The sequence below is a fragment of the Excalfactoria chinensis genome, chromosome 11 (genome assembly GCF_039878825.1).
Source record: "Excalfactoria chinensis isolate bCotChi1 chromosome 11, bCotChi1.hap2, whole genome shotgun sequence".
Lineage (NCBI taxonomy): Eukaryota > Metazoa > Chordata > Aves > Galliformes > Phasianidae > Excalfactoria > Excalfactoria chinensis.
Genome location: NC_092835.1, coordinates 2,813,206 through 2,822,326, shown reverse-complemented (window position 1 = coordinate 2,822,326; position 9,121 = coordinate 2,813,206). Strand labels below are relative to the sequence as shown.

At 42.0% G+C, this 9,121-nt stretch overlaps 1 long non-coding RNA gene across 1 annotated transcript; it reads left to right on the top strand.

The window, feature by feature from the left end:
- Positions 1–1,008: 1,008 nt before the first annotated feature.
- LOC140257534 (uncharacterized) lies at positions 1,009–8,655 on the top strand. The gene is made up of 5 exons (XR_011905048.1): positions 1,009–1,084; positions 5,584–5,708; positions 6,579–6,675; positions 6,768–6,871; positions 8,562–8,655. It is a non-coding gene; the product is annotated as an uncharacterized lncRNA (long non-coding RNA).
- The last annotated feature ends 466 nt before the right edge of the window (positions 8,656–9,121 follow it).

Here is a 9,121-nt window from a genome sequence, read left to right as displayed (position 1 = left end):
GGTTCTCCTCTGTTTGGTCTCCCTTCTCTGGAGGAATCTGGTTACAAGAGGAGGTGGTCCCAAGGGATCTGTAGAGATTGCATGCAGTCTTGGAAAGAGTTTGTCATGACTGCACTGCCCAGCACAAGTGGAGAAAAGGGCTGTCACTCAGGATCCGGCCCACAGCATAAGATATTGACATAATCATTGGCACAGGGATGAGAGGCATGAGACTGTGAATGCACAGTGAGGGCTGGCTCTTGCGATTCAGGTGAGGAGTCTCCATTAGATCTTTTATCCAGAGATGGAGATTGCCATGGGAAGAATGGGAGGCAGCAGCTGGAGCACCTAATTCCCCCTGAGGGCAGTGGCTTGAAGGCATACTTCTTCTGTCGGCATACTTCTGTAGGCATTTTCCCTTGGCCAGCATCCCTCTGCCTCCCGAGCCAGCTGTTCAGGATCCCAGTCCACAGGTGTCTTGCTGTCTCCACAGACTGGAAAATGAGCCTTGGCAACAGCAATCTGCTTCACACCGTAGGATGTTCTGGCTACTTGGCTCATCAGGGGATTTAATGCTGTTTGATTTGCCTGAAGTTATGTATGAAAGGAGTGAATTCACTCACAGGGATTGAATTAGACTCATCTCCCTGTTCTGCCAGAGCCATTGCATCCCCCCAGCTGGGCATCTCTGGCCCTTAGCCTGCTTCTCAGCTGAGCAGAGAAGCTCAGCTCACCATTAACTATCAGTGAGTCTTCTAGCCATCTCAGAAATCCCCAAATAGGTAAATCGCTTTTCTTCTCTGCCCTCCTTTATCCTAATGGCTTTTAAGTGCTGTAATTACCTTTCTCTTGCTGATGAACTGAGAAGGAACAACCTTCCTATAGCACGGCAGGCTTAACAAGGCAACATTTGCATCATCTGAGAACAGCAATCCCCAGTGACTCCATGACGTATTTGCCCCGTGCCGTTAATTATCTCTTATCTCAACAGGGCAATTGGGATTCACAGTTCTCCCATGTGTTTTCCTAACAGCTCGTGCTAAGGAAGAAAAGGTTCAGAACAGAAGTATGCAAAGAGCAGGGTGGGAACAGAAGGGTCACATAGGTAGGTGTCATTTCTTTGTTAACTTCTCTGGGCTGGATGCCAGTGACCTCTTTTTTCTTGAGCGTCCACATTTATTTCCAAACTCTATTCAATCAATTTGCTGCTCGTTGTGTTGAGCACTTTGTCCCCTTGATGTCAGTGCCTTGCTGTTAACTCTACAACATGTGCTTTGAAAGTGGGTTCAAACGATCTGTATTGGTGAGACACCTGTATTGCCATTTTTGTTTCACTGACTTGTGATTTACTGACTTCACTACTCATGGATAAGTTGTGGGAAGTCCCTAAACCACTGACCACTGGCTTGTAGGAGGCTGTATCAGGGGAAGACTTTGCATATATATCCTTCTCTACATATACACATTAATCAGGGCAGAAGGATGGGCAAACCTCTACTCTTAGAAGGCAGTCCCATGAGCAGCAAACCAGCATCTGTCAGTCACTTCAAATGCAGCTCATCATACTTTAACTTTTCCCTTTGTTCTCTGCCTTTTATCCTTCTTATGGCTTAACAGGCCACACTAAACAGAGGAGATTCCTGGCTCTTCAGAGCAGGCACTTAGCAGCATCTTGTGCAGTAGCTCAATCTTAGACGAAAGAAATGCTCCCCCAGCCTCTGGGGGGAAAAAAAAAAGCAGTAACAAATTGCAGAAGGTTTATTTAAACATGGCTGTTTATTTTTATTGGAGAATGAGTTACCTTCCCTTATAGGAGTAGTGTTTTGGAATCCTCAGTTCGCCTACAGTAAATCTCAGTTTCCAAAGAAAAGGAATGAGGCTCTTTGTCATTTTTCTTTGCTTTCTTCCTTTGGTGAGTGAAGGAAATTCACCATGAAGAATCATTTATAACAAAATTGCTTTTGAAATCATTGGCAAGTCCTTGGCATGTCGGCAAAATGAATTACTGCCCTATCCCTGGGCAGCCAGAGGACAAAGACATGGCTCTCTTGTTTCTACTTGTAGACTGGCAGAACCTCTACTATCAGGCAGCACAGAGAATAAAGAAAGCATGAAGAAAGATTCACAGCTGGATCTCAGAGAGGGTAGTGGGGATGGAGGGAGGGACCCGAGGTCCTGTCATGACTTCAAGCCATGTTTTGTCCCCGCAATTGCCAACAACCACATGGACAATGTTTTGTTGCTGGTATTGTGGCTTCTTGCAAATCACAGGCTTCATTTCTCAGTGTGGGCAAAGAACAATGTGAAGTTGCACCCAAGGCTCTTTAGTTCTCTGAGAAGGGATGGTATTTAGGCTAAAGCACAGTAAAGGGATCTCAGGGAAGAGCAGACTGATGGTGAACACCAAGACTTCAAAGATGTTCTCAAGTGGCTCTGGCTCTACTGGTTCTGAGCAGTTTTTCATTGAGATTTGCTGCTGTGGGCTGAATTGCTTGAAAGTGTTTGGCTGATAGGACAGCTGGAACTGGTAATCTCCAGCATCTCTGTTATGATGAATTTGTTTGCTTATTTATTTATTTATTTTGCAGTCACTTCTTGTTTTTGCAAATGAAGCTCTGAAAAGTTTTTACAATGGAGAACTATTTTTTTGCATCACCACAGATGTATGCAGGTAGAAAAACTGAGTGCTTATAAGTAATTCAGGATCACGTAGTGCACCAGCAAGTGGACAAAGGAGTGTAAAATAATGGGGTAGATACTTGGCAGCAAAGTCCAGGGAACTTCTATCCTTTTTGGTCTAATTTCATAGGGAAATTAATCGTATGATATCCATCTTGTCTGTATCTGATCATTTCCTTAAGTTTAAAGAGGGAATAGTTCTGGGATACACAATACAGCAACAAATAAAAACCTGCACGGTGGCAGAAGTTGAAATGTTATTTTAGGAAAAATGAAACCCCAGCATTCAACTACATTAGTGTAGAAATACCAGACTGGGCTGCCACTCTTTGATGGACTTCATCTAAAAAATCGTGAGTATCCAGTTTTTTACTGCTGATAGTTCTGTTTCAAGATTACTAAACCTTTCTGAGTATTTTGACATTATAAAGACATTGTACCTTGAGTGGTATTCATGCATGAGAATGTTGTGTATTCCCCCTTCTCTGTAGTATATACCTGAATCTGGAATGTAGCCATACTGCAGATCTGACTGAATAGTCTAGAAAGTCTGAAAGTATAGTTATTTTAGACTTTGCAAGGCAGGAAATGGGACATTTTCCTCCCTTTCAGTTTCCATCTCTGCTTAGTGTGGGGTTAGGATTTACAAGAATTTAGAGGATGTATGGCTCAGCAAAAATCATTTCCCCAGATTAGACGATGTTCATTCCTTGGTCTCCTTTAAAATTACTATATGAAATGTAATACATAAAGACCATGAAACACAGAATGTCCAATTAGAGTTTTATCCAAATAACCCAGGTTTGGGGGATCTTGTCATGCTAAGTGGGTTCTCTGGCCCTGACTACTTTTATTATGGATGGAGCCACTGTGGAACCACATTAGAAAAGGATATTGTTACAACACTTTCAATATCAACAATGCTGCTTGGAAAGGAGTAATGCGTTCCAGATGGCAAGTAATAATATCTGTCCTTTTCAGAAGTGATTTTTGTTTAGATGATTTATTCTGATAAAATTTGGGATAATTTAGATTTCCATCAAATTGTCATTAAACATGGAGATAAGGTTATTTGCAGAGTACAGGATAAGTTTATTCTGAAAGGTTACTTTAATTTAATTTGTTTAGATATGCTTTCGTGTTGGTTTTACTTCTTTCACCTCAGATATTGTGGCTAATATTGCTTTGTGAAAGCAGACATTGAAACTGTTGGTTATATCCTGGGCTTTTGCACACCACTGGTGAGTGATGGGAACCATTTGTGTCTGTAACTGGGCATAATAACAGACACTGATATTGCAGGTGAGATTATGAGTTTCACCACTGAAATTTATCTCAATAAAATATACCTCAGTAAAATACTGCCCCAGCAGTCTTGCACAGGATATTTTTTTCAATTCATCTCCATCTTTCTGGTTTGGCAGGGATTTTGATGCTTAGTTTTTTGTCTATCACATGCCATTGCCCCAAGGATGGCAATGTGAATGAAGACTGTCATGACGCGCCTTGGTTTTTACTGTCTGTTCTTTAGACTTACTGTTTCTGGGCTCTTTTCCAGTTTCTCCTTTGGCCATTGCTTAGTCCCTTTCAATCAGGTATTCATGGGCCTCCAGAGACACTGTAAAACACAAGGCACATGGACAGCAGTGGGATTTGGGCTGTCTGAGTCTGGCTGCCCTTTCTGCTGAGCCTTGTCCATGGTGAACTCCCTTGGTGGGACTCAGTGTACATGCCTGTAACTCCCTCTCTGCTATACCCAGCATCATCCACCCACATCTCCAGCCACTGGCCTTTCTGTCTGAAGATTTGGTTTTGCTTTGTGTATTTCTACAGCAGGCATTAGTTAAGCTGCCCACTGAAAGCCTTTTGAAGACATTCCCCAGAGTTGGTGGCTGCTGAGCATCATGCAGAAAGAGCTTGAGGAGGTTTTGTTAGTCCTGGCTGACCAGAATCCTGTTTCATATTTGAAATAGATCTGCAGCTGGTTGGTTAACAAAATATTATGCTCAGGATAACTACCTGAGCCACTTCGCCAAGCCAAAGATTCATAGTAGGGTTCCAAAAAAGCCAATATTAAATCCAGAGATGTCAACATTAGTGAAGTAGGACTAAATCATCTCCATCTGGCTTTTGCTCTTGCCTGAGGCAGAGAAATAAGTATCTCCCTTAAAAAGAAGAAAAGATGAAGGCTGTATTAACAAGGACCATAACAAGGCTTGCAGCTCAGGTCACATTCTTTTACCAGTCCTATCCAGTTCAGTCAGTGATCATCTCTCAGATCCTGTTGCTTACCTGCTGGCTTCTCTACTGAAACCCAGTTTCCTTGACAATGAGAAGAGCCAATGCCACCATGCAGCATCAGAGATGTGAGGCGACCTTGTTTCAAGGGGGTGGCCTGGTGTAGGCAACATGCTGAGTTTCCTTGTGCTTTGTGTTGTTCTTGATTAAATTAGCTGTTTTTTACTCTTAGTTGCAAGTTAAGCACAAACATAAGTTGCTACAAAGTGCTTAGAATCATAGAATCATCTAGGTTGGAAAAGACCTATAAGATCAACAGATTCAACCATCAACATGACCTAATGAGTCCTATCATTAAGCCATGGCCCTTAGTGCCCTACTTTCGCTATGAATCTATGCATATAAGTACATCAAAAATGCGTGCATTTTATAGGTATTTCATTTATGATTTTATTTTATGTATTTATTTAATGATTGGGCACTGAAAAAGGTCTTGGCACGTAGTATTGGGCAAAGTAGAGATGGGTTTAATGTGGCATGGAAAACATAAATTCAGTTGGCCGGGATCATGGAGAGGGGGAATTATCCCTATGGGAGGACAGCAGGTGGATTAGTTACTGGGCTGCATCTGCAATAAGCAATTAAAGGAAAACATCTGTTTCACATCATCTATTTCTTCTCTTCCAGGACACTCCTCTGGTTTGTCTCTGACATCGCAACCTGGAGACAAGTCATTTCTCTAACGAGGCCATGCAAACATCATGTGTTCCTCCGTGGAAAGAAGTGGAGAAGGCCAGGAGCAACAGTACACAGTAAGTAACATCCGGAAACATCTCCCGACTCTCGTTTTATTTTCTATTAGATTCTCCCTTGTTCCAACACAAGATAGATCTGTTTCCAGTGACTCGAGAGTGGAAGTGCAGAAAATACATCCTGGAGCCAGCTCTGCTGAGTGACTCATAGTATCTCTGCTGCCATCTTGAGTAAGAGGAAAGTCTGAGCATCGGGTCAACATTTTCCCGTCAGAGCTGCTCAAAGTGGATTTGTTAAATTAGCCAGAGCAAAGTGGTATCTGATGTGCAATGCATTGTGAAGCCTCTGTTTGAGCCAGGAGAGGTTTCCATGTTCTGTAGTGCTTCAGGGTATCTGTGGCTGATGATGAGTAAAAGCTAAGAACAAATGAAACGTAAATGCTGCACTTTGCATCATATATCATTGCAAGCATGATTTCTTCATGCTCTTGATGCATTTAACTGGACTGAGTTCTGTTCAATATTATAATACATTCCAAATAACCCTGCTTAAATGGATTGATTCTGTAGTGCTGGTGAATATTTACATAAGCATTTGAAGTACAATGAAATTGTTGTCTGATATGAAGCGTTCAAGCAACGTGAGAACTCTGTTTCCCCAGTCTCTCTTTTAGACAGATTAAAATGCAAATATTTCCAGTGCAATAAGAGTTCATTTAAACGGACTATCGCCTAGGGAAATATGCCTTTTGGCTGTGATTCAGTCAACTCTCCTAGAAAAGAATAGAATAGAATCTAATTAGTGTTGCTTATTATCCTGAGAAGAAAATCTGGCCAACCTCACTAGTACTTGGACGCAGTGCAGCCAGGTGGTGTAAATTGCCTTCTTCTGTTGGAATGGTTTTTCAAAGGAGCAAACTTATGTTACAGAGTCCTAACCAGAAGCAAGCAGAGATGCTGGAGATGTCCTGGAGAAAGATAGAATCACAGAATCATAGAGTCACCAAGGTTGGAAAAGATCTCAAAGGTACAACCCAGCCCAACCTCAACTCACCCCCACCATGCCCATTGACCATGAACCCTCATTGCCACATTTCCACATTTCTTGAACACCTCCAGGGACAGTGACCCCACCACCTCCTTGGGCAGCCTGTGCCAATGTCTGACCACCCCTTCTGAGAAGAAATTTTTCCTAATACCCAACATGGAACACAGAAGAGATGGTAGGATGATATATTTTATAAAACCATGAAAACAGTAGTGATATATTCTTTTATCTTTACCTTTTATGTGCGTCAATGAATTTTTGGCCAAACTGGATGGATTTCGGTCCATGATGATGTTGTTTCACTCTGTCTCAGCTTGTGGACAGCTTCTTGGCTGGTGACACAGTGCTAAATTTTTTTCCATACTTGCCATGGTCTTTCTGCTTTTGCATAAACGAATCAGTGCTGCCGATCAACTCCCTGGTGCCTGTTTAAGTTAAAACGATTACATGCCTGATAATACTTTCTCCCACACTGTGAGATACGAACTCAGGAGTATGTCATAATGATTCGGTGGGAAACACACTATCTGCAGCTGAGTAGATCTGCCCTCTGCTTTCATCCTTGACAACTTGCTTCACTTTCGCTTTTCCTTCCTACTTTCTTTCTGCTTTATTCGCTACAAGGAGGGACTGTTTCTTACCACGTTTCTGAACAGCACCTGGTCTAGAAGAATCTAGCCCCTAAGTGCTGCTGGAATATCAATAAGAACCTTTTCCCTGTGCTAATATTCCATCTGTGTTTTTTTTATGCAGAATTTTGGCCTGGAGCAAAGCATAATTGCCAGGTAGCTTTTAGCTAGGGAGGCCACATTGACCTATTTCAGCAAGGGACAGAGAATAACAAACCCATATTGTGCACTAAACATAACTGAAATGAGGAATGAAACTTGGGTTTGAGGGCTCCTTCAGGATTTAAGATAGTTCCCCACCAGCACTGCAGATACCTCAAAAATAAAGGACAGGTCAGCTTCTTCCACATAGTAGAGGAAAAATAGTTGTAGTAACAGGAATCTGAGCGCATTATTTGGCATTGCACTTCAGCTATGTCCATGTAGATCATCCCATTAACACAAATCCTGCCTCTTCTTCCCCTTACACATAGGCTCCTGAAAGGAATTCTTATTGGAGCTGGTGAAAAGCTTCCATTTACCATTACTTCTTTTTCCTCCATTATTTTTTCCTTCTCTCTTTCAAAAAGTAATGTAAGGAGGCAGAATCAATGCGTGTTAGGCAATAAATAAAAGGACAGATGTGGCCAGCTCATTACTGGGTTTGTCTCACCAGCACCTGCAGGGGAGCCACAGGATTAACTCATTGCAGGGCAAGGGAGGACAGAGGGCTTCCTTTTACCTCTTGCTCTGAGCCATGACATAAGCTAGGAAGCAAAGCAGGGGTGGAAGAGATGACTTTGCATCCCACACGTGTACTTGCATACACTCACATATAGAATAACAGAATCATAGACTTGTAGGAGTTGGAATTGTAGAATCAAAGAATGGCTTGGCTTGAAAGGGACCTCAAAGATTATTTTTTTCCAGCTGCTGTTGTGGGGCTGGGCTGCCAAGCACTCCAGAGATCATTGAGTCCAACCCCACCACTTAATGCAGGTTTCCTACAGTAAGCTGAGCACATAATCATCTATATTATAAGTAGATGTATGTATGCATGTATACATACATATTTTTAATGTGCAAAAATATATGTCCCTATATATAATGTAGTGTCCTACTACTAGTATTGCAATATCCCAATACTGCAATATTATATATATGCTCTCTTTTCTCTTTCAAAAAATATTGTAAATGCCACTGCTGTTTTATTGTTGTTTGTTTGTTTTTAATTTGGAATGCATTTCTGCTTGACAGTGGGGAGCCCAGTGGCACCAAATCCAGGAGTCTGATGAAAGTTTTCCCCCTGGGATTACTGATGCACAAACACAGTCACCAACAGCTAAAGGATAACTGCTCTGACTGTCAAGGTAAGCAAGCACTTTCTAGGAACTGTTTGTTAGAGTGAACAAATGCACGAGCAAATCTAGCAGTGGGAAAGGAGAAAGCAGACAAATGGCTTTCTTTTTGTGTGTCCTGCTATTCACAGATTAGCAGCACAGACTGCAGGATTGACAGAATCGTTTTCTGAATCCTTACTGGTGTTCAGAAATTGAAACTTGGTGTGAAACATAATCATAATTTTTCCTTCCAGTCTTGCTCTTATGAGGAGGTAAATGGTCATGAAATAACTCAGTCTGAGAATAACTTCAGCATCTGGAAGCTTGCAGATGGCTCTTTTTGAGTCAGCAAACTGACTGGAGGGTGCTGTGGGATGTTCTGTGTTTGGTTTGACCTAAATCATTGCGGTCACAGTCGTCATAACAAAAAGAAATCCCTTCCCCAGCACAACCATGAAGAATGGAGATGAGATTCCA